General features: G+C 47.6%; 3 non-coding genes across 3 annotated transcripts; all 3 read left to right on the forward strand.

Moving 5' to 3' along the window:
• The first annotated feature begins 3,682 nt into the window (after positions 1-3,682).
• On the forward strand, positions 3,683-3,755 carry TRNAR-UCU (transfer RNA arginine (anticodon UCU)). The gene has a single exon. It is a non-coding gene; the product is annotated as a tRNA-Arg (tRNA).
• Positions 3,756-11,369: 7,614 nt separating this feature from the next.
• TRNAR-UCU (transfer RNA arginine (anticodon UCU)) lies at positions 11,370-11,442 on the forward strand. Its single transcript has one exon. It is a non-coding gene; the product is annotated as a tRNA-Arg (tRNA).
• A 3,961-nt stretch (positions 11,443-15,403) lies between these two features.
• On the forward strand, positions 15,404-15,476 carry TRNAR-UCU (transfer RNA arginine (anticodon UCU)). The gene has a single exon. It is a non-coding gene; the product is annotated as a tRNA-Arg (tRNA).
• Positions 15,477-23,683: the final 8,207 nt, after the last annotated feature.

Here is a 23,683-nt window from a genome sequence, read left to right on the forward strand (position 1 = left end):
CGGATAAGGCATCGGTCTTCTAAACCGGGCATTGCGGGTGCGAGTGCCGCCGAGGGTGGGTTATCCTTTTTCATTACCAAGGGTTTGTGCTACAGTTTTCTTGCTTGAAGCAAAGCGTATGCGTTTCCTTTTCCCCAATATTCCTTTCGATGTTGTGTTCTACTGCAACCTAGAGTAAAAGCGCTAATGAAAGGAACGCCAGTTCACCGCCCGCTATCGCCCTCGTGGCCTAACAAATAAGGCATCGGTCTTCTAAATGTGGGATTGCGGGTTCGAGTCCCGCCGAGGGTGGGTTATCCTTTTTCATTAACAAAGGGTTTCTGCTACAGTTTTCTTGCTTGAACCAAAGCACGTGCATTTCCCTTTCTCCTATATTAATTTCGATGGTGTGTTCTACTGTAACCTAAAGTAAAAGCGCTAATAAAAGGAACGCCAGTGCATCGCTCGCACATCGCCCTCGTGGCCTAACGGATAAGGCATCGGTCTTCTAAACTGCGCATTGCGGGTTCGAGTCCCGCCGAGGGTGGGTTATCCTTCTTCATTACCAAGGGTTTCTGCTACAGTTTTTTTGCTTAAAGCAAAGCATATGCGCTTCTTTCCCCCTATATTCCTTTCGATGATGAGTTCTACTGCAACCTAGAGTAAAAGCGCTAATGAAAGGAACGCCAGTGCATCGCTCGCACATCGCCCTCGTGGCCTAACGGATAAGGCATCGGTCTTCTATACCGGGATTGCGGATTAGAGTCCGGCCGAGGGTGGGTTATCCTTTTTCATTACCAAGGGTTTCTGCTACAGTTTTCTTGCTTAAAGCAAAGCAAATGCGTTTTCTTTTCCCCTATATTCCTTTCGTAGTGTGTTCTACTGCAACCTAGAGTAAAATCGCTAATGAAAGGAACGCCAGTGCATCGCCCGCACATCGCCCTCGTGGCCTAACGGAGAAGGCATCGGTCTCCTAAACCGAGAATTGCGGGTTGGAGTCCCGCCAAGGGTGGATTATTCTTTTTCATTAACAAAGGGTTTGTGCTACAGTTTTCCTGCGTGAAGCAAAGAATATGCGTTTCCTTTTCCCCTATATTCCTTTCGATGGTGTGTTCTACTGTAACCTAGAGTAAACGCGCTTATGAAAAGAACGCTAGTGCATCGCTCGCACATTGCCCTCATTCCGCAGGGCGCGGGTTCTAATCCCACCTGCGGCGGCTGCGTTTCCGAGGGAGGCGGAAATGTTGTAGGCCCGTGTGCTCAGATTTGGGTGCACGTTAAAGAACCCCGGGTGGTCTAAATTTCCGCAGCCCTCCACTACGGCGTCTCTCATAATCAAATAGTGGTTTTGGGACGTTAAACCCCACATATCAATCAACCACATCGCCTTCGTGGCCTAACGGATAAGGCATCGTCTTCTAAACCGTGGATTGCGGGTGCGAGTGCCGCCGAGGGTGGGTTATCCTTTTTCATTACCAAGGGTTTGTGCTACAGTTTTCTTGCTTGAAGGAAAGCATATTGGTTCCTTTTCCCCTATATTCCTTTCGATGGTGTGTTTTACTGTAACCTAGAGTAAAAGCGCTAATGAAAGCAACGCCAGTGCATCGCCCGCACATGGCCTTCGTGGCCTAACGGATAAGGCATCGGTCTTCTAAACCGGGCATTGCGGGTTAGAGTCCCGCCGAGGGTGGGTTATCCTTTTTCATTAACAAAGGGTTTCTGCTACAGTTTTCTTGCTTGAACCAAAGCATGTGCATTTCACTTTCTCCTATATTAATTTCGATGGTGTGTTCTACTGTAACCTAAAGTAAAAGCGCTAATGAAAGGAACGCCAGTGCATCAATCGCACATTTGCTCTCTTGGCCTACCGGATAAGGCATCGGTCTTCTTAACCGGGGATTGCGGGTTTGAGTCCCGCCGAGTGTGGGTTATCCTTTTTCATTACCAAAGGTTTCTGCTACAGTTTTCTTGCTTGAAGCAAAACATATGCGTTTCCTTTTCCCCTATATTCCTTTCGATGGTGTGTTCTACAGTAACCTAGAGTAAAAGCGCTAATGAAAGGAACGCCAGTGCACCGCCCGGTATCGCCCACGTGGCCTAACGGATAAGGCATCAGTCCCCTAAACCGGAGACTGCGGGTTCGAGTCTCGCCGAGGTTGGGATATCCTTTTTCATTACCAAAGGGTTTGTGCTACAGTTTTCTTGCTTGAACCAAAGCATGTGCATTTCCCTTTCTCCTGTATTTCTTTCGGTGGTGTGTTCTATTGTAACCTAAAGTAAAAGCGCTAATGAAAGGAACGCCAGTGCATCGCTCGCCCATTGCCCTCGTGGCCTAACGGATAAGGCATCGGTCTCCTAAACCGGGGATTTCGAGTTCGAGTCCCGCCGAGGTTAGGTTCTTTTTTTTTCATTCACAGAAAAGGTTTCTGCTAAAGTTTTCTTGCTTGAAGCAAAGCATATGCCCTTCTTTTCCCCTATATTCCTTTCGATGTTGTGTTCTACTGTAACCTAGAGTAAACGTGCTAATGAAAGGAACGCCAGTGCATCGCTCGCACATCGCCCTCGTGGCCTAACGGATAAGGCATCGGTCTTCTATACCGGGATTGCGGATTAGAGTCCGGCCGAGGGTGGGTTATTCTTTTTCATTACCAAGGGTTTCTGCTACAGTTTTCTTGCTTAAAGCAAAGCAAATGCGTTTTCTTTTCCCCTATATTCCTTTCGTAGTGTGTTCTACTGCAACCTAGAGTAAAATCGCTAATGAAAGGAACGCCAGTGCATCGCCCGCACATCGCCCTCGTGGCCTAGCGGAGAAGGCATCGGTCTCCTAAACCGAGAATTGCGGGTTGGAGTCCCGCCAAGGGTAGATTATTCTTTTTCATTAACAAAGGGTTTGTGCTACAGTTTTCCTGCGTGAAGCAAAGAATATGCGTTTCCTTTTCCCCTATATTCCTTTCGATGGTGTGTTCTACTGTAACCTAGAGTAAACGCGCTAATGAAAAGAACGCTAGTGCATCGCTCGCACATTGCCCTCATTCCGCAGGGCGCGGGTTCTAATCCCACCTGCGGCGGCTGCGTTTCCGAGGGAGGCGGAAATGTTGTAGGCCCGTGTGCTCAGATTTGGGTGCACGTTAAAGAACCCTGGGTGGTCTAAATTTCCGCAGCCCTCCACTACGGCGTCTCTCATAATCAAATAGTGGTTTTGGGACGTTAAACCCCACATATCAATCAACCACATCGCCTTCGTGGCCTAACGGATAAGGCATCGTCTTCTAAACCGTGGATTGCGGGTGCGAGTGCCGCCGAGGGTGGGTTATCCTTTTTCATTACCAAGGGTTTGTGCTACAGTTTTCTTGCTTGAAGGAAAGCATATTGGTTCCTTTTCCCCTATATTCCTTTCGATGGTGTGTTTTACTGTAACCTAGAGTAAAAGCGCTAATGAAAGCAACGCCAGTGCATCGGTCGCACATCGCTCTTGTGGCCTAACAAATAAGGCATCGATCTTCTAAACCGGGCATTGCGGGTTACGTGTCCTGCCGAGGGTGGGTCATCCTTTTTCATTAACAAAGCATTTGTGCTACAGTTTTCTTGCTTGAAGGAAAGCATATTAGTTCCTTTTCCCCTATATTCCTTTCGATGGTGCGTTCTACTGTAACCTAAATTAAAAGCGCTAATGAAAGGAACGCCAGTGCATCGCTCGCACATCGCCTTCGTGGCCTAACGGTTAAGGCATCGGTCTTCTAAACCGAGGTTTGCGGGTTCGAGTCCCGGTGAAGGTGGGTTATCCTTTTTCAATACCAAGAGTTTCTGCCACAGTTTTCTTGCTTGAAGCAGAGCATATGTGTTTCCTTTTCCCCTATATTCCTTTCGATGGTGTGTTCGACTGCAACCTAGAGTAAAGGCGCTAATGAAAGGAACGCCAGTGCATCGCCCGCACATCGCCCTTGTGGCCTTACGGATAAGGCATCGGTCTCCTAAACCGGGGATTTCGAGTTCGAGTCCCACCGAGGGTAGGTTCTTTTTTTCATTCACAGAACAGGTTTCTGCTAAAGTTTTCTTGCTTGAAGCAAAGCATATGCGCTTCTTTTCCCCTATATTCCTTTCGATGTTGTGTTCTATTGCAACCTAGAGTAAAAGCGCTAATGAAAGGAACGCCAGTGCATCACTCGCACATCGCTCTCGTGGCCTCTCGGATAAGGCATCAGTCTTCTAAACCGGGCATTGCGGGTTCGAGTCCCGCCGAGGGTGGGTTATCCTTTTTCATTACCAAGGGTTTCTGCTACAGTTTTTTTTGCTTAAAGCAAAGCATATGCGCTTCTTTCCCCCTATATTCCTTTCGATGATGAGTTCTACTGCAACCTAGAGTAAAAGCGCTAATGAAAGGAACGCCAGTGCATCGCTCGCACATCGCCCTCGTGGCCTAACGGATAAGGCATCGGTCTTCTAAACTGGGCATTGCGGGTTCGAGTCCCGCAAAGGGTGGGTTATCCTTCTTCATTACCAAGGGTTTCTGCTACAGTTTTTTTGCTTAAAGCAAAGCATATGCGCTTCTTTCCCCCTATATTCCTTTCGATGATGAGTTCTACTGCAACGTAGAGTAAAAGCGCTAATGAAAGGAACGCCAGTGCATCGCTCGCACATCGCCCTCGTGGCCTAACGGATAAGGCATCGGTCTTCTATACCGGGATTGCGGATTCGTGTCCGGCCGAGGGTGGGTTATCCTTTTTCATTACCAAGGGTTTCTGCTACAGTTTTCTTGCTTGCAGCAAAACATATGCGTTTCCTTTTCCCCTATATTCCTTTCGATGGTGTGTTCTACAGTAACCTAGAGTAAAAGTGCTAATGAAAGAAACGCCAGTGCATCGCTCGCTCATCACCCTCGTGGCCTAGCGGATAAGGCATCGGTCTCCTAAACCGGGGATTGCGGGTTCGAGTCCCACCAACGGTGAGTTATTCTTTTTCATTAACAAAGGGTTCGTGCTACACTTTTTTTGCTTGAAGCAAAGAATATGCGTTTCCATTTCCCCGATATTTCTTTGTATGATGTGTTCTATTGCAACCTAGAGTAAAAGTGCTAATGAAAGGAACGCCAGTGCATCACTCGCACATCGCTCTCGTGGCCTAACGGATAAGGCATCGGTTTCCTAAACCGGGGATTGCGGGTTCGAGTCCCGCCAAGGATGGGTTATTGTTTTTCATTAACAAAGGGTCTCTGCTACAGTTTTCTTGTTTGAAGCAAAGCATATGCGCTCCTTTTCTCTTATATTCCTTTCGATGGCGTGTTTTACTGTAACCTAGAGTAAACGCGCTAATGAAAAAAACGCTAGTGCATCGCTTGCACATCGCCCTCGTGGCCTAACAAACAAGGCATCGGTCTTCTAAACGTGGGATTGCGGGTTCAAGTCCCGCCGAGGGTGGGTTATCCTTTTTCATTACCAAGGATTTCTTCTACAGTTTTCTTGCTTAAAGCAAACCATATGCGTTTCCTTTTCCCCTATATTCCTTTCGATGGTGGGTTCTACAGTAACCTAGAGTAAAGGTGCTAACGAAAGGAACGCCAGTGCATCGCTCGCACATCGCCCTCGTGGCCTAACGGATAAGGCATCGGTCTCCTAAACTGGGGATGGCGGGGTCGAGTCCCGCCGAGGGTGGGATATTCTTTTTCATTAACAAAGGGTTTCTGCTACAGTTATCTTGCTTGCAGCAAAACAAATGCGTTTTCTTTTATCCTATATTCCTTTCGTAGTGTGTTATACTGCAACCTAGAGTAAAATCGCTAATGAAAGGAACGCCAGTGCATCGCCCGCACATGGCCTTCGTGGCCTAACGGATAAGGCATCGGTCTTCTAAACCGGGCATTGCGGGTTAGAGTCCCGCCGAGGGTGGGTTATTCTTTTTTACTAACAAAGGGTTTCTCCCACAGTTTTCTTGCCTAAAGCAAACCATATGCGTTTCCTTTTCCCCTATATTCCTTTCGATGGTGCGTTCTACAGTAACCTAGAGTAAACGTGCTAACAAAAGGAACGCCAGTGCATCGCCCGCACATGGCCTTCGTGGCCTAACGGATAAGGCATCGGTCTTCTAAACCGGGCATTGCGGGTTAGAGTCCCGCCGAGGGTGGGTTATCCTTTTTCATTAACAAAGGGTTTCTGCTACAGTTTTCTTGCTTGAACCAAAGCATGTGCATTTCACTTTCTCCTATATTAATTTCGATGGTGCGTTCTACTGTAACCTAAAGTAAAAGCGCTAATGAAAGGAACGCCAGTGCATCAATCGCACATTTGCTCTCTTGGCCTACCGGATAAGGCATCGGTCTTCTTAACCGGGGATTGCGGGTTTGAGTCCCGCCGAGTGTGGGTTATCCTTTTTCATTACCAAAGGTTTCTGCTACAGTTTTCTTGCTTGAAGCAAAACATATGCGTTTCCTTTTCCCCTATATTCCTTTCGATGGTGTGTTCTACAGTAACCTAGAGTAAAAGCGCTAATGAAAGGAACGCCAGTGCACCGCCCGGTATCGCCCACGTGGCCTAACGGATAAGGCATCAGTCCCCTAAACCGGTGACTGCGGGTTCGAGTCTCGCCGAGGTTGGGATATCCTTTTTCATTACCAAAGCGTTTGTGCTACAGTTTTCTTGCTTGAACCAAAGCATGTGCATTTCCCTTTCTCCTGTATTTCTTTCGATGGTGGGTTCTACAGTAACCTAGAGTAAAGGTGCTAACGAAAGGAACGCCAGTGCATCGCTCGCACATCGCTCTCGTGGCCTAACGGATAAGGCATCGGTCTCCTAAACTGGGGATGGCGGGGTCGAGTCCCGCCGAGGGTGGGATATTCTTTTTCATTAACAAAGGGTTTCTGCTACAGTTATCTTGCTTGCAGCAAAACAAATGCGTTTTCTTTTCCCCTATATTCCTTTCGATGGTGTGTTCTACTGCAACCTAGAGTAAAATCGCTAATGAAAGGAACGCCAGGTCATCGCCCGCACATCGCCCTCGTGGCCTAACGGAGAAGGCATCGGTCTCCTAAACCAGGAATTGCGGGTTCGAGTCCCGCCAAGGGTGGGTTATTCTTTTTCATTAACAAAGGGTTTGTGCTACAGTTTTCCTGCGTGAAGCAAAGAATATGCGTTTCCTTTTCCCCTATATTCCTTTCGATGGTGTGTTCTACTGCAACCTAGAGTAAAAGCGCTAATGAAAGGAACGCCAGTACACGGCCCACTATCGCCCACGTGGCCTAACGGATAAGGCTTCGGTCTCCTAAATCGGGGACTGCGGGTTCGAGTCCCGCTGAGGTTGGTATATCCTTTTTCAATACCAAAGGGTTTGCGCTACAGATTTCTTGCTTGAAGCAAATCATATGCGTTTCCTTTTCCCCTATATTCCTTTAGAGGATGGGTTCTACTGTAACCTAGAGTAAACGCGCTAATGAAAGAACGCTAGTGCATCGCTCGCACATTGCCCTCATCCCGCAGGCCGCGGGTTCTAATCCTGCCTGCGGCGGCTGCCTTTCCGAGGGAGGCGGAAATGTTGTAGGCCCGTGTGCTCAGATTTGGGTGCACGTTAAAGAACCCCGGGTGGTCTAAATTTCCGCAGCCCTCCACTACGGCGTCTCTCATAATCAAATAGTGGTTTTGGGACGTTAAACCCCACATATCAATCAATCACATCGCCTTCGTGGCGTAACGGATAAGGCATCGGTCTTCTAAACCGTGGATTTCGGGTGCGAGTGCCTCCGAGGGTGGGTTATCCTTTTTCATTACCAAGGGTTTGTGCTACAGTTTTCTTGCATGAAGCAAAGCATATGCGTTTCCTTTTCCCCTATATTCCTTTCGATGGTGGGTTCTACAGTAACCTAGAGTAAACGTGCTAACGAAAGGAACGCCAGTGCATCGCTCGCACATCGCCCTCGTGGCCTAACGGATAAGGCATCAGTCTCCTAAACCGTGGATGGCGGGGTCGAGTCCCGCCGAGGTTGGGATATTCTTTTTCATTAACAAAGGATTTCTGCTACAGTTTTCTTGCTTGAACCAAAGCATGTACATTTCCCTTTCTCCTATATTAATTTCGATGGTGCGTTCTACTGTAACCTAAAGTAAAAGCGCTAATGAACCGAACGCCAGTTCATCGATCGCACATTGCTCTCATGGACTAACGGATAAGACATCAGTCTTCTTAACCGGGGATGGCGGGTTCAAGTCCTGCCGAGGGTGGGTGATCCTTTTTCATTGACAAAAGGGGTTTCTGCTACACTTTTCTTGCTTGAAGCAAAGCATATGCGTTTCCTTTTCACCTATGTTTCTTTAGAAGATGTGTTCTACTGCAACCTAGAGTAAAAGCGCTAAAGAAATGAACGCCAGTACATCACTCGCACATCGCCCTCGTGGCCTTACGGATAAGGCATCGGTCTCCTAAACCGGGGATTGCGGGTTCGAGTCCCGCCAAAGGTGGGATATTGTTTTTCTTTAACAAAGGGTTTCTGCTACAGTTTTCTTGCTTGAAGCAAAGCATATGCGTTTCCTTTTCACCTATGTTCCTTTAGAAAATGTGTTCTACTGCAACCTAGAGTAAAAGCGCTAAAGAAATGAACGCCAGTGCATCGCTCGCACATCGCCCTCGTGGCCTAACGGATAAGGCATCAGTCTCCTAAACCGGGGATGGCGGGGTCGAGTCCCGCCGAGGGTGGGTTATCCTTTTTCATTAACAAAGGGTTTCTGCTACAGTTTTCTTGCTTGAACCAAAGCATGTGCGTTTCCTTTTCCCCAATATTCCTTTCGATGTTGTGTTCTACTGCAACCTAGAGTAAAAGCGCTATTGAAAGGAACGCCAGTGCACCGCCCGCTATCGCCCACGTGGCCTAACGGATAAGGCATCGGTCTCCTAAACCGGTGACTGCGGGTTCTAGTCCTGCCGGGGGTGGGTGATCCTTTTTCATTAACAAAAGGGGTTTCTGCTACACTTTTCTTGCTTGAAGCAAAGAATATGCGCTTCCATTTCCTCTATATTTCTTTGTATGATGTGTTCTATTGCAACCTAGAGTAAAAGCGCTAATGAAAGGAACGCCAGTGCATCACTCGCACATCGCTCTCGTGGCCTAACGGATAAGGCATCGGTCTCCTATACCGGGGATTGCGGGTTCGAGTCCCGCCAAGGGTGGGTTAATCTTTTTCATTAACAAAGGGTCTCTGCTACAGTTTTCTTGTTTGAAGCAAAGCATATGCGCTCCTTTTCTCTTATATTCCTTTCGATGGTTTGTTTTACTGTAACCTAGAGTAAACGCGCTAATGAAAAGAACATTATTGCATCGCTTGCACATCGCCCTCGTGGCCTAACAAATAAGGCATCGGTCTTCTAAACGTGGGATTGCGGGTTCGAGTCCCGCCGAGGGTGGGTTATCCTTTTTAATTAACAAAGGATTTCTGCTACAGTTTTCTTGCTTGAACCAAAGCACGTGCATTTCCCTTTCTCCTATATTAATTTTGATGGTGTGTTCTACTGTAACCTAAAGTAAAAGCGCTAATAAAAGGAACGCCAGTGCATCGCTCGCACATCGCCCTCGTGGGCTAACGGATAAGGCATCGGTCTTCTAAACCGGGCATTGCGGGTGCGAGTGCCGCCGAGGGTGGGTTATCCTTTTTCATTACCAAGGGTTTGTGCTACAGTTTTCTTGCTTGAAGCAAAGCGTATGCGTTTCCTTTTCCCCAATATTCCTTTCGATGTTGTGTTCTACTGCAACCTAGAGTAAAAGCGCTAATGAAAGGAACGCCAGTTCACCGCCCGCTATCGCCCTCGTGGCCTAACAAATAAGGCATCGGTCTTCTAAATGTGGGATTGCGGGTTCGAGTCCCGCCGAGGGTGGGTTATCCTTTTTCATTAACAAAGGGTTTCTGCTACAGTTTTCTTGCTTGAACCAAAGCACGTGCATTTCCCTTTCCCCCTATATTCCTTTCGATGATGAGTTCTACTGCAACCTAGAGTAAAAGCGCTAATGAAAGGAACGCCAGTGCATCGCTCGCACATCGCCCTCGTGGCCTAACGGATAAGGCATCGGTCTTCTAAACTGCGCATTGCGGGTTCGAGTCCCGCCGAGGGTGGGTTATCCTTCTTCATTACCAAGGGTTTCTGCTACAGTTTTTTTGCTTAAAGCAAAGCATATGCGCTTCTTTCCCCCTATATTCCTTTCGATGATGAGTTCTACTGCAACCTAGAGTAAAAGCGCTAATGAAAGGAACGCCAGTGCATCGCTCGCACATCGCCCTCGTGGCCTAACGGATAAGGCATCGGTCTTCTATACCGGGATTGCGGATTAGAGTCCGGCCGAGGGTGGGTTATCCTTTTTCATTACCAAGGGTTTCTGCTACAGTTTTCTTGCTTAAAGCAAAGCAAATGCGTTTTCTTTTCCCCTATATTCCTTTCGTAGTGTGTTCTACTGCAACCTAGAGTAAAATCGCTAATGAAAGGAACGCCAGTGCATCGCCCGCACATCGCCCTCGTGGCCTAACGGAGAAGGCATCGGTCTCCTAAACCGAGAATTGCGGGTTGGAGTCCCGCCAAGGGTGGATTATTCTTTTTCATTAACAAAGGGTTTGTGCTACAGTTTTCCTGCGTGAAGCAAAGAATATGCGTTTCCTTTTCCCCTATATTCCTTTCGATGGTGTGTTCTACTGTAACCTAGAGTAAACGCGCTTATGAAAAGAACGCTAGTGCATCGCTCGCACATTGCCCTCATTCCGCAGGGCGCGGGTTCTAATCCCACCTGCGGCGGCTGCGTTTCCGAGGGAGGCGGAAATGTTGTAGGCCCGTGTGCTCAGATTTGGGTGCACGTTAAAGAACCCCGGGTGGTCTAAATTTCCGCAGCCCTCCACTACGGCGTCTCTCATAATCAAATAGTGGTTTTGGGACGTTAAACCCCACATATCAATCAACCACATCGCCTTCGTGGCCTAACGGATAAGGCATCGTCTTCTAAACCGTGGATTGCGGGTGCGAGTGCCGCCGAGGGTGGGTTATCCTTTTTCATTACCAAGGGTTTGTGCTACAGTTTTCTTGCTTGAAGGAAAGCATATTGGTTCCTTTTCCCCTATATTCCTTTCGATGGTGTGTTTTACTGTAACCTAGAGTAAAAGCGCTAATGAAAGCAACGCCAGTGCATCGGTCGCACATCGCTCTTGTGGCCTAACAAATAAGGCATCGATCTTCTAAACCGGGCATTGCGGGTTACGTGTCCTGCCGAGGGTGGGTCATCCTTTTTCATTAACAAAGCATTTGTGCTACAGTTTTCTTGCTTGAAGGAAAGCATATTAGTTCCTTTTCCCCTATATTCCTTTCGATGGTGCGTTCTACTGTAACCTAAATTAAAAGCGCTAATGAAAGGAACGCCAGTGCATCGCTCGCACATCGCCTTCGTGGCCTAACGGTTAAGGCATCGGTCTTCTAAACCGAGGTTTGCGGGTTCGAGTCCCGGTGAAGGTGGGTTATCCTTTTTCAATACGAAGAGTTTCTGCCACAGTTTTCTTGCTTGAATCAGAGCATATGTGTTTCCTTTTCCCCTATATTCCTTTCGATGGTGTGTTCGACTGCAACCTAGAGTAAAGGCGCTAATGAAAGGAACGCCAGTGCATCGCCCGCACATCGCCCTTGTGGCCTTACGGATAAGGCATCGGTCTCCTAAACCGGGGATTTCGAGTTCGAGTCCCACCGAGGGTAGGTTCTTTTTTTCATTCACAGAAAAGGTTTCTGCTAAAGTTTTCTTGCTTGAAGCAAAGCATATGCGCTTCTTTTCCCCTATATTCCTTTCGATGTTGTGTTCTATTGCAGCCTAGAGTAAAAGCGCTAATGAAAGGAACGCCAGTGCATCACTCGCACATCGCTCTCGTGGCCTCTCGGATAAGGCATCAGTCTTCTAAACCGGGCATTGCGGGTTCGAGTCCCGCCGAGGGTGGGTTATCCTTTTTCATTACCAAGGGTTTCTGCTACAGTTTTTTTGCTTAAAGCAAAGCATATGCGCTTCTTTCCCCCTATATTCCTTTCGATGATGAGTTCTACTGCAACCTAGAGTAAAAGCGCTAATGAAAGGAACGCCAGTGCATCGCTCGCACATCGCCCTCGTGGCCTAACGGATAACGCATCGGTCTTCTAAACTGGGCATTGCGGGTTCGAGTCCCACCAACGGTGAGTTATTCTTTTTCATTAACAAAGGGTTCGTGCTACACTTTTTTTGCTTGAAGCAAAGAATATGCGTTTCCATTTCCCCGATATTTCTTTGTATGATGTGTTCTATTGCAACCTAGAGTAAAAGCGCTAATGAAAGGAACGCCAGTGCATCACTCGCACATCGCTCTCGTGGCCTAACAGATAAGGCATCGGTTTCCTAAACCGGGGATTGCGGGTTCGAGTCCCGCCAAGGATGGGTTATTCTTTTTCATTAACAAAGGGTCTCTGCTACAGTTTTCTTGTTTGAAGCAAAGCATATGCGCCGAGGGTGGGTTATTCTTTTTTACTAACAAAGGGTTTCTCCCACAGTTTTCTTGCTTGAACCAAAGCATATGCATTTTCTTTTCCCCTATATTCCTTTCGATGGTGTGTTTTACTGTAACCTAGAGTAAAAGCGCTAATGAAAGGAACGCCAGTGCATCGGTCGCACACCGCTCTTGTGGCCTAACGAATAAGGCATCGGTCTTCTAAACGGGGGATTGCGGGTTCGAGACCCGCCGAGGGTGGGTTATCCTTTTTCATTACCAAAGGTTTCTGCTACAGTTTTCTTGCTTGAAGCAAAGCAAATGCGTTTCCTTTTCTCCTATATTTCTTTCGATGGCGTGTTTTACTGTAACCTAGAGTAAACGCGCTAATGAAAGGAACGCCAGTGCATCGCCCGCACATCGCCCTCGTGGCCTAACGATAAGGCATCGGTCTCCTAAACCGGGGATTTCGAGTTCGAGTCCCGCCGAGGGTAGGTTCTTTTTTTCATTCACAGAAAAGGTTTCTGCTAAAGTTTTCTTGCTTGAAGCAAAGCATAAGCGCTTCTTTTCCCCTATATTTCTCTCGATGTTGTGTTCTATTGCAACCTAGAGTAAAAGCGCTAATGAAAGGAACGCCAGTGCATCACTCGCACATCGCTCTCGTGGCCTCTCGGATAAGGCATCAGTCTTCTAAACCGGGATTGCGGATACGAGTCCGGCATATGGTGGGTTTTCCTTTTTCTTTACCAAGGATTTCTGCTACAGTTTTCTTGCCTAAAGCAAACCATATGCGTTTCCTTTTCCCCTATATTCCTTTCGATGGTGCGTTCTACAGTAACCTAGAGTAAACGTGCTAACAAAAGGAACGCCAGTGCATCGCCCGCACATGGCCTTCGTGGCCTAACGGATAAGGCATCGGTCTTCTAAACCGGGCATTGCGGGTTAGAGTCCCGCCGAGGGTGGGTTATCCTTTTTCATTAACAAAGGGTTTCTGCTACAGTTTTCTTGCTTGAACCAAAGCATGTGCATTTCACTTTCTCCTATATTAATTTCGATGGTGTGTTCTACTGTAACCTAAAGTAAAAGCGCTAATGAAAGGAACGCCAGTGCATCAATCGCACATTTGCTCTCTTGGCCTACCGGATAAGGCATCGGTCTTCTTAACCGGGGATTGCGGGTTTGAGTCCCGCCGAGTGTGGGTTATCCTTTTTCATTACCAAAGGTTTCTGCTACAGTTTTCTTGCTTGAAGCAAAACATATGCGTTTCCTTTTCCCCTATATTCCTTTCGATGGTCTGTTCTACAGTAACCTAGAGTAAAAGCGCTAATGAAAGGAACGCCAGTGCACCGCCCGGTATCGCCCACGTGGCCTAACGGATAAGGCATCAGTCCCCTAAACCGGAGACTGCGGGTTCGAGTCTCGCCGAGGTTGGGATATCCTTTTTCATTACCAAAGGGTTTGTGCTACAGTTTTCTTGCTTGAACCAAAGCATGTGCATTTCCCTTTCTCCTGTATTTCTTTCGGTGGTGTGTTCTATTGTAACCTAAAGTAAAAGCGCTAATGAAAGGAACGCCAGTGCATCGCTCGCCCATTGCCCTCGTGGCCTAACGGATAAGGCATCGGTCTCCTAAACCGGGGATTTCGAGTTCGAGTCCCGCCGAGGTTAGGTTCTTTTTTTTTCATTCACAGAAAAGGTTTCTGCTAAAGTTTTCTTGCTTGAAGCAAAGCATATGCCCTTCTTTTCCCCTATATTCCTTTCGATGTTGTGTTCTACTGTAACCTAGAGTAAACGTGCTAATGAAAGGAACGCCAGTGCATCGCTCGCACATCGCCCTCGTGGCCTAACGGATAAGGCATCGGTCTTCTATACCGGGATTGCGGATTAGAGTCCGGCCGAGGGTGGGTTATTCTTTTTCATTACCAAGGGTTTCTGCTACAGTTTTCTTGCTTAAAGCAAAGCAAATGCGTTTTCTTTTCCCCTATATTCCTTTCGTAGTGTGTTCTACTGCAACCTAGAGTAAAATCGCTAATGAAAGGAACGCCAGTGCATCGCCCGCACATCGCCCTCGTGGCCTAGCGGAGAAGGCATCGGTCTCCTAAACCGAGAATTGCGGGTTGGAGTCCCGCCAAGGGTAGATTATTCTTTTTCATTAACAAAGGGTTTGTGCTACAGTTTTCCTGCGTGAAGCAAAGAATATGCGTTTCCTTTTCCCCTATATTCCTTTCGATGGTGTGTTCTACTGTAACCTAGAGTAAACGCGCTAATGAAAAGAACGCTAGTGCATCGCTCGCACATTGCCCTCATTCCGCAGGGCGCGGGTTCTAATCCCACCTGCGGCGGCTGCGTTTCCGAGGGAGGCGGAAATGTTGTAGGCCCGTGTGCTCAGATTTGGGTGCACGTTAAAGAACCCCGGGTGGTCTAAATTTCCGCAGCCCTCCACTACGGCGTCTCTCATAATCAAATAGTGGTTTTGGGACGTTAAACCCCACATATCAATCAACCACATCGCCTTCGTGGCCTAACGGATAAGGCATCGTCTTCTAAACCGTGGATTGCGGGTGCGAGTGCCGCCGAGGGTGGGTTATCCTTTTTCATTACCAAGGGTTTGTGCTACAGTTTTCTTGCTTGAAGGAAAGCATATTGGTTCCTTTTCCCCTATATTCCTTTCGATGGTGTGTTTTACTGTAACCTAGAGTAAAAGCGCTAATGAAAGCAACGCCAGTGCATCGGTCGCACATCGCTCTTGTGGCCTAACAAATAAGGCATCGATCTTCTAAACCGGGCATTGCGGGTTACGTGTCCTGCCGAGGGTGGGTCATCCTTTTTCATTAACAAAGCATTTGTGCTACAGTTTTCTTGCTTGAAGGAAAGCATATTAGTTCCTTTTCCCCTATATTCCTTTCGATGGTGCGTTCTACTGTAACCTAAATTAAAAGCGCTAATGAAAGGAACGCCAGTGCATCGCTCGCACATCGCCTTCGTGGCCTAACGGTTAAGGCATCGGTCTTCTAAACCGAGGTTTGCGGGTTCGAGTCCCGGTGAAGGTGGGTTATCCTTTTTCAATACCAAGAGTTTCTGCCACAGTTTTCTTGCTTGAAGCAGAGCATATGTGTTTCCTTTTCCCCTATATTCCTTTCGATGGTGTGTTCGACTGCAACCTAGAGTAAAGGCGCTAATGAAAGGAACGCCAGTGCATCGCTCGCACATCGCCCTCGTGGCCTAACGGATAAGGCATCGGTCTTCTAAACTGGGCATTGCGGGTTCGAGTCCCGCAAAGGGTGGGTTATCCTTCTTCATTACCAAGGGTTTCTGCTACAGTTTTTTTGCTTAAAGCAAAGCATATGCGCTTCTTTCCCCCTATATTCCTTTCGATGATGAGTTCTACTGCAACGTAGAGTAAAAGCGCTAATGAAAGGAACGCCAGTGCATCGCTCGCACATCGCCCTCGTGGCCTAACGGATAAGGCATCGGTCTTCTATACCGGGATTGCGGATTCGTGTCCGGCCGAGGGTGGGTTATCCTTTTTCATTACCAAGGGTTTCTGCTACAGTTTTCTTGCTTGCAGCAAAACATATGCGTTTCCTTTTCCCCTATATTCCTTTCGATGGTGTGTTCTACAGTAACCTAGAGTAAAAGTGCTAATGAAAGAAACGCCAGTGCATCGCTCGCTCATCACCCTCGTGGCCTAGCGGATAAGGCATCGGTCTCCTAAACCGGGGATTGCGGGTTCGAGTCCCACCAACGGTGAGTTATTCTTTTTCATTAACAAAGGGTTCGTGCTACACTTTTTTTGCTTGAAGCAAAGAATATGCGTTTCCATTTCCCCGATATTTCTTTGTATGATGTGTTCTATTGCAACCTAGAGTAAAAGTGCTAATGAAAGGAACGCCAGTGCATCACTCGCACATCGCTCTCGTGGCCTAACGGATAAGGCATCGGTTTCCTAAACCGGGGATTGCGGGTTCGAGTCCCGCCAAGGATGGGTTATTGTTTTTCATTAACAAAGGGTCTCTGCTACAGTTTTCTTGTTTGAAGCAAAGCATATGCGCTCCTTTTCTCTTATATTCCTTTCGATGGCGTGTTTTACTGTAACCTAGAGTAAACGCGCTAATGAAAAAAACGCTAGTGCATCGCTTGCACATCGCCCTCGTGGCCTAACAAACAAGGCATCGGTCTTCTAAACGTGGGATTGCGGGTTCAAGTCCCGCCGAGGGTGGGTTATCCTTTTTCATTACCAAGGATTTCTTCTACAGTTTTCTTGCTTAAAGCAAACCATATGCGTTTCCTTTTCCCCTATATTCCTTTCGATGGTGGGTTCTACAGTAACCTAGAGTAAAGGTGCTAACGAAAGGAACGCCAGTGCATCGCTCGCACATCGCCCTCGTGGCCTAACGGATAAGGCATCGGTCTCCTAAACTGGGGATGGCGGGGTCGAGTCCCGCCGAGGGTGGGATATTCTTTTTCATTAACAAAGGGTTTCTGCTACAGTTATCTTGCTTGCAGCAAAACAAATGCGTTTTCTTTTATCCTATATTCCTTTCGTAGTGTGTTATACTGCAACCTAGAGTAAAATCGCTAATGAAAGGAACGCCAGTGCATCGCCCGCACATGGCCTTCGTGGCCTAACGGATAAGGCATCGGTCTTCTAAACCGGGCATTGCGGGTTAGAGTCCCGCCGAGGGTGGGTTATTCTTTTTTACTAACAAAGGGTTTCTCCCACAGTTTTCTTGCCTAAAGCAAACCATATGCGTTTCCTTTTCCCCTATATTCCTTTCGATGGTGCGTTCTACAGTAACCTAGAGTAAACGTGCTAACAAAAGGAACGCCAGTGCATCGCCCGCACATGGCCTTCGTGGCCTAACGGATAAGGCATCGGTCTTCTAAACCGGGCATTGCGGGTTAGAGTCCCGCCGAGGGTGGGTTATCCTTTTTCATTAACAAAGGGTTTCTGCTACAGTTTTCTTGCTTGAACCAAAGCATGTGCATTTCACTTTCTCCTATATTAATTTCGATGGTGTGTTCTACTGTAACCTAAAGTAAAAGCGCTAATGAAAGGAACGCCAGTGCATCAATCGCACATTTGCTCTCTTGGCCTACCGGATAAGGCATCGGTCTTCTTAACCGGGGATTGCGGGTTTGAGTCCCGCCGAGTGTGGGTTATCCTTTTTCATTACCAAAGGTTTCTGCTACAGTTTTCTTGCTTGAAGCAAAACATATGCGTTTCCTTTTCCCCTATATTCCTTTCGATGGTGTGTTCTACAGTAACCTAGAGTAAAAGCGCTAATGAAAGGAACGCCAGTGCACCGCCCGGTATCGCCCACGTGGCCTAACGGATAAGGCATCAGTCCCCTAAACCGGTGACTGCGGGTTCGAGTCTCGCCGAGGTTGGGATATCCTTTTTCATTACCAAAGCGTTTGTGCTACAGTTTTCTTGCTTGAACCAAAGCATGTGCATTTCCCTTTCTCCTGTATTTCTTTCGATGGTGGGTTCTACAGTAACCTAGAGTAAAGGTGCTAACGAAAGGAACGCCAGTGCATCGCTCGCACATCGCTCTCGTGGCCTAACGGATAAGGCATCGGTCTCCTAAACTGGGGATGGCGGGGTCGAGTCCCGCCGAGGGTGGGATATTCTTTTTCATTAACAAAGGGTTTCTGCTACAGTTATCTTGCTTGCAGCAAAACAAATGCGTTTTCTTTTCCCCTATATTCCTTTCGATGGTGTGTTCTACTGCAACCTAGAGTAAAATCGCTAATGAAAGGAACGCCAGGTCATCGCCCGCACATCGCCCTCGTGGCCTAACGGAGAAGGCATCGGTCTCCTAAACCAGGAATTGCGGGTTCGAGTCCCGCCAAGGGTGGGTTATTCTTTTTCATTAACAAAGGGTTTGTGCTACAGTTTTCCTGCGTGAAGCAAAGAATATGCGTTTCCTTTTCCCCTATATTCCTTTCGATGGTGTGTTCTACTGCAACCTAGAGTAAAAGCGCTAATGAAAGGAACGCCAGTACACGGCCCACTATCGCCCACGTGGCCTAACGGATAAGGCTTCGGTCTCCTAAATCGGGGACTGCGGGTTCGAGTCCCGCTGAGGTTGGTATATCCTTTTTCAATACCAAAGGGTTTGCGCTACAGATTTCTTGCTTGAAGCAAATCATATGCGTTTCCTTTTCCCCTATATTCATTTAGAGGATGGGTTCTACTGTAACCTAGAGTAAACGCGCTAATGAAAGAACGCTAGTGCATCGCTCGCACATTGCCCTCATCCCGCAGGCCGCGGGTTCTAATCCTGCCTGCGGCGGCTGCCTTTCCGAGGGAGGCGGAAATGTTGTAGGCCCGTGTGCTCAGATTTGGGTGCACGTTAAAGAACCCCGGGTGGTCTAAATTTCCGCAGCCCTCCACTACGGCGTCTCTCATAATCAAATAGTGGTTTTGGGACGTTAAACCCCACATATCAATCAATCACATCGCCTTCGTGGCGTAACGGATAAGGCATCGGTCTTCTAAACCGTGGATTTCGGGTGCGAGTGCCTCCGAGGGTGGGTTATCCTTTTTCATTACCAAGGGTTTGTGCTACAGTTTTCTTGCATGAAGCAAAGCATATGCGTTTCCTTTTCCCCTATATTCCTTTCGATGGTGGGTTCTACAGTAACCTAGAGTAAACGTGCTAACGAAAGGAACGCCAGTGCATCGCTCGCACATCGCCCTCGTGGCCTAACGGATAAGGCATCAGTCTCCTAAACCGTGGATGGCGGGGTCGAGTCCCGCCGAGGTTGGGATATTCTTTTTCATTAACAAAGGATTTCTGCTACAGTTTTCTTGCTTGAACCAAAGCATGTACATTTCCCTTTCTCCTATATTAATTTCGATGGTGCGTTCTACTGTAACCTAAAGTAAAAGCGCTAATGAACCGAACGCCAGTTCATCGATCGCACATTGCTCTCATGGACTAACGGATAAGACATCAGTCTTCTTAACCGGGGATGGCGGGTTCAAGTCCTGCCGAGGGTGGGTGATCCTTTTTCATTGACAAAAGGGGTTTCTGCTACACTTTTCTTGCTTGAAGCAAAGCATATGCGTTTCCTTTTCACCTATGTTTCTTTAGAAGATGTGTTCTACTGCAACCTAGAGTAAAAGCGCTAAAGAAATGAACGCCAGTACATCACTCGCACATCGCCCTCGTGGCCTTACGGATAAGGCATCGGTCTCCTAAACCGGGGATTGCGGGTTCGAGTCCCGCCAAAGGTGGGATATTGTTTTTCTTTAACAAAGGGTTTCTGCTACAGTTTTCTTGCTTGAAGCAAAGCATATGCGTTTCCTTTTCACCTATGTTCCTTTAGAAAATGTGTTCTACTGCAACCTAGAGTAAAAGCGCTAAAGAAATGAACGCCAGTGCATCGCTCGCACATCGCCCTCGTGGCCTAACGGATAAGGCATCAGTCTCCTAAACCGGGGATGGCGGGGTCGAGTCCCGCCGAGGGTGGGTTATCCTTTTTCATTAACAAAGGGTTTCTGCTACAGTTTTCTTGCTTGAACCAAAGCATGTGCGTTTCCTTTTCCCCAATATTCCTTTCGATGTTGTGTTCTACTGCAACCTAGAGTAAAAGCGCTATTGAAAGGAACGCCAGTGCACCGCCCGCTATCGCCCACGTGGCCTAACGGATAAGGCATCGGTCTCCTAAACCGGTGACTGCGGGTTCTAGTCCTGCCGGGGGTGGGTGATCCTTTTTCATTAACAAAAGGGGTTTCTGCTACACTTTTCTTGCTTGAAGCAAAGAATATGCGCTTCCATTTCCTCTATATTTCTTTGTATGATGTGTTCTATTGCAACCTAGAGTAAAAGCGCTAATGAAAGGAACGCCAGTGCATCACTCGCACATCGCTCTCGTGGCCTAACGGATAAGGCATCGGTCTCCTATACCGGGGATTGCGGGTTCGAGTCCCGCCAAGGGTGGGTTATTCTTTTTCATTAACAAAGGGTTTCTGCTACAGTTTTCTTGCTTGAACCAAAGCATATGCGCTCCTTTTCTCTTATATTCCTTTCGATGGCGTGTTTTACTGTAACCTAGAGTAAACGCGCTAATGAAAAGAACATTATTGCATCGCTTGCACATCGCCCTCGTGGCCTAACAAATAAGGCATCGGTCTTCTAAACGTGGGATTGCGGGTTCGAGTCCCGCCGAGGGTGGGTTATCCTTTTTAATTAACAAAGGATTTCTGCTACAGTTTTCTTGCTTGAACCAAAGCACGTGCATTTCCCTTTCTCCTATATTAATTTTGATGGTGTGTTCTACTGTAACCTAAAGTAAAAGCGCTAATAAAAGGAACGCCAGTGCATCGCTCGCACATCGCCCTCGTGGGCTAACGGATAAGGCATCGGTCTTCTAAACCGGGCATTGCGGGTGCGAGTGCCGCCGAGGGTGGGTTATCCTTTTTCATTACCAAGGGTTTGTGCTACAGTTTTCTTGCTTGAAGCAAAGCGTATGCGTTTCCTTTTCCCCAATATTCCTTTCGATGTTGTGTTCTACTGCAACCTAGAGTAAAAGCGCTAATGAAAGGAACGCCAGTTCACCGCCCGCTATCGCCCTCGTGGCCTAACAAATAAGGCATCGGTCTTCTAAATGTGGGATTGCGGGTTCGAGTCCCGCCGAGGGTGGGTTATCCTTTTTCATTAACAAAGGGTTTCTGCTACAGTTTTCTTGCTTGAACCAAAGCATATGCGCTCCTTTTCTCTTATATTCCTTTCGATGGCGTGTTTTACTGTAACCTAGAGTAAACGCGCTAATGAAAAAAACGCTAGTGCATCGCTTGCACATCGCCCTCGTGGCCTAACAAACAAGGCATCGGTCTTCTAAACGTGGGATTGCGGGTTCAAGTCCCGCCGAGGGTGGGTTATCCTTTTTCATTACCAAGGATTTCTTCTACAGTTTTCTTGCTTAAAGCAAACCATATGCGTTTCCTTTTCCCCTATATTCCTTTCGATGGTGGGTTCTACAGTAACCTAGAGTAAAGGTGCTAACGAAAGGAACGCCAGTGCATCGCTCGCACATCGCCCTCGTGGCCTAACGGATAAGGCATCGGTCTCCTAAACTGGGGATGGCGGGGTCGAGTCCCGCCGAGGGTGGGATATTCTTTTTCATTAACAAAGGGTTTCTGCTACAGTTATCTTGCTTGCAGCAAAACAAATGCGTTTTCTTTTATCCTATATTCCTTTCGTAGTGTGTTATACTGCAACCTAGAGTAAAATCGCTAATGAAAGGAACGCCAGTGCATCGCCCGCACATGGCCTTCGTGGCCTAACGGATAAGGCATCGGTCTTCTAAACCGGGCATTGCGGGTTAGAGTCCCGCCGAGGGTGGGTTATTCTTTTTTACTAACAAAGGGTTTCTCCCACAGTTTTCTTGCCTAAAGCAAACCATATGCGTTTCCTTTTCCCCTATATTCCTTTCGATGGTGCGTTCTACAGTAACCTAGAGTAAACGTGCTAACAAAAGGAACGCCAGTGCATCGCCCGCACATGGCCTTCGTGGCCTAACGGATAAGGCATCGGTCTTCTAAACCGGGCATTGCGGGTTAGAGTCCCGCCGAGGGTGGGTTATCCTTTTTCATTAACAAAGGGTTTCTGCTACAGTTTTCTTGCTTGAACCAAAGCATGTGCATTTCACTTTCTCCTATATTAATTTCGATGGTGTGTTCTACTGTAACCTAAAGTAAAAGCGCTAATGAAAGGAACGCCAGTGCATCAATCGCACATTTGCTCTCTTGGCCTACCGGATAAGGCATCGGTCTTCTTAACCGGGGATTGCGGGTTTGAGTCCCGCCGAGTGTGGGTTATCCTTTTTCATTACCAAAGGTTTCTGCTACAGTTTTCTTGCTTGAAGCAAAACATATGCGTTTCCTTTTCCCCTATATTCCTTTCGATGGTGTGTTCTACAGTAACCTAGAGTAAAAGCGCTAATGAAAGGAACGCCAGTGCACCGCCCGGTATCGCCCACGTGGCCTAACGGATAAGGCATCAGTCCCCTAAACCGGTGACTGCGGGTTCGAGTCTCGCCGAGGTTGGGATATCCTTTTTCATTACCAAAGCGTTTGTGCTACAGTTTTCTTGCTTGAACCAAAGCATGTGCATTTCCCTTTCTCCTGTATTTCTTTCGATGGTGGGTTCTACAGTAACCTAGAGTAAAGGTGCTAACGAAAGGAACGCCAGTGCATCGCTCGCACATCGCTCTCGTGGCCTAACGGATAAGGCATCGGTCTCCTAAACTGGGGATGGCGGGGTCGAGTCCCGCCGAGGGTGGGATATTCTTTTTCATTAACAAAGGGTTTCTGCTACAGTTATCTTGCTTGCAGCAAAACAAATGCGTTTTCTTTTCCCCTATATTCCTTTCGATGGTGTGTTCTACTGCAACCTAGAGTAAAATCGCTAATGAAAGGAACGCCAGGTCATCGCCCGCACATCGCCCTCGTGGCCTAACGGAGAAGGCATCGGTCTCCTAAACCAGGAATTGCGGGTTCGAGTCCCGCCAAGGGTGGGTTATTCTTTTTCATTAACAAAGGGTTTGTGCTACAGTTTTCCTGCGTGAAGCAAAGAATATGCGTTTCCTTTTCCCCTATATTCCTTTCGATGGTGTGTTCTACTGCAACCTAGAGTAAAAGCGCTAATGAAAGGAACGCCAGTACACGGCCCACTATCGCCCACGTGGCCTAACGGATAAGGCTTCGGTCTCCTAAATCGGGGACTGCGGGTTCGAGTCCCGCTGAGGTTGGTATATCCTTTTTCAATACCAAAGGGTTTGCGCTACAGATTTCTTGCTTGAAGCAAATCATATGCGTTTCCTTTTCCCCTATATTCATTTAGAGGATGGGTTCTACTGTAACCTAGAGTAAACGCGCTAATGAAAGAACGCTAGTGCATCGCTCGCACATTGCCCTCATCCCGCAGGCCGCGGGTTCTAATCCTGCCTGCGGCGGCTGCCTTTCCGAGGGAGGCGGAAATGTTGTAGGCCCGTGTGCTCAGATTTGGGTGCACGTTAAAGAACCCCGGGTGGTCTAAATTTCCGCAGCCCTCCACTACGGCGTCTCTCATAATCAAATAGTGGTTTTGGGACGTTAAACCCCACATATCAATCAATCACATCGCCTTCGTGGCGTAACGGATAAGGCATCGGTCTTCTAAACCGTGGATTTCGGGTGCGAGTGCCTCCGAGGGTGGGTTATCCTTTTTCATTACCAAGGGTTTGTGCTACAGTTTTCTTGCAT

This window comes from Rhipicephalus microplus, chromosome 2, assembly GCF_043290135.1.
Source record: "Rhipicephalus microplus isolate Deutch F79 chromosome 2, USDA_Rmic, whole genome shotgun sequence".
Taxonomy (NCBI): Eukaryota; Metazoa; Arthropoda; class Arachnida; order Ixodida; family Ixodidae; genus Rhipicephalus; species Rhipicephalus microplus.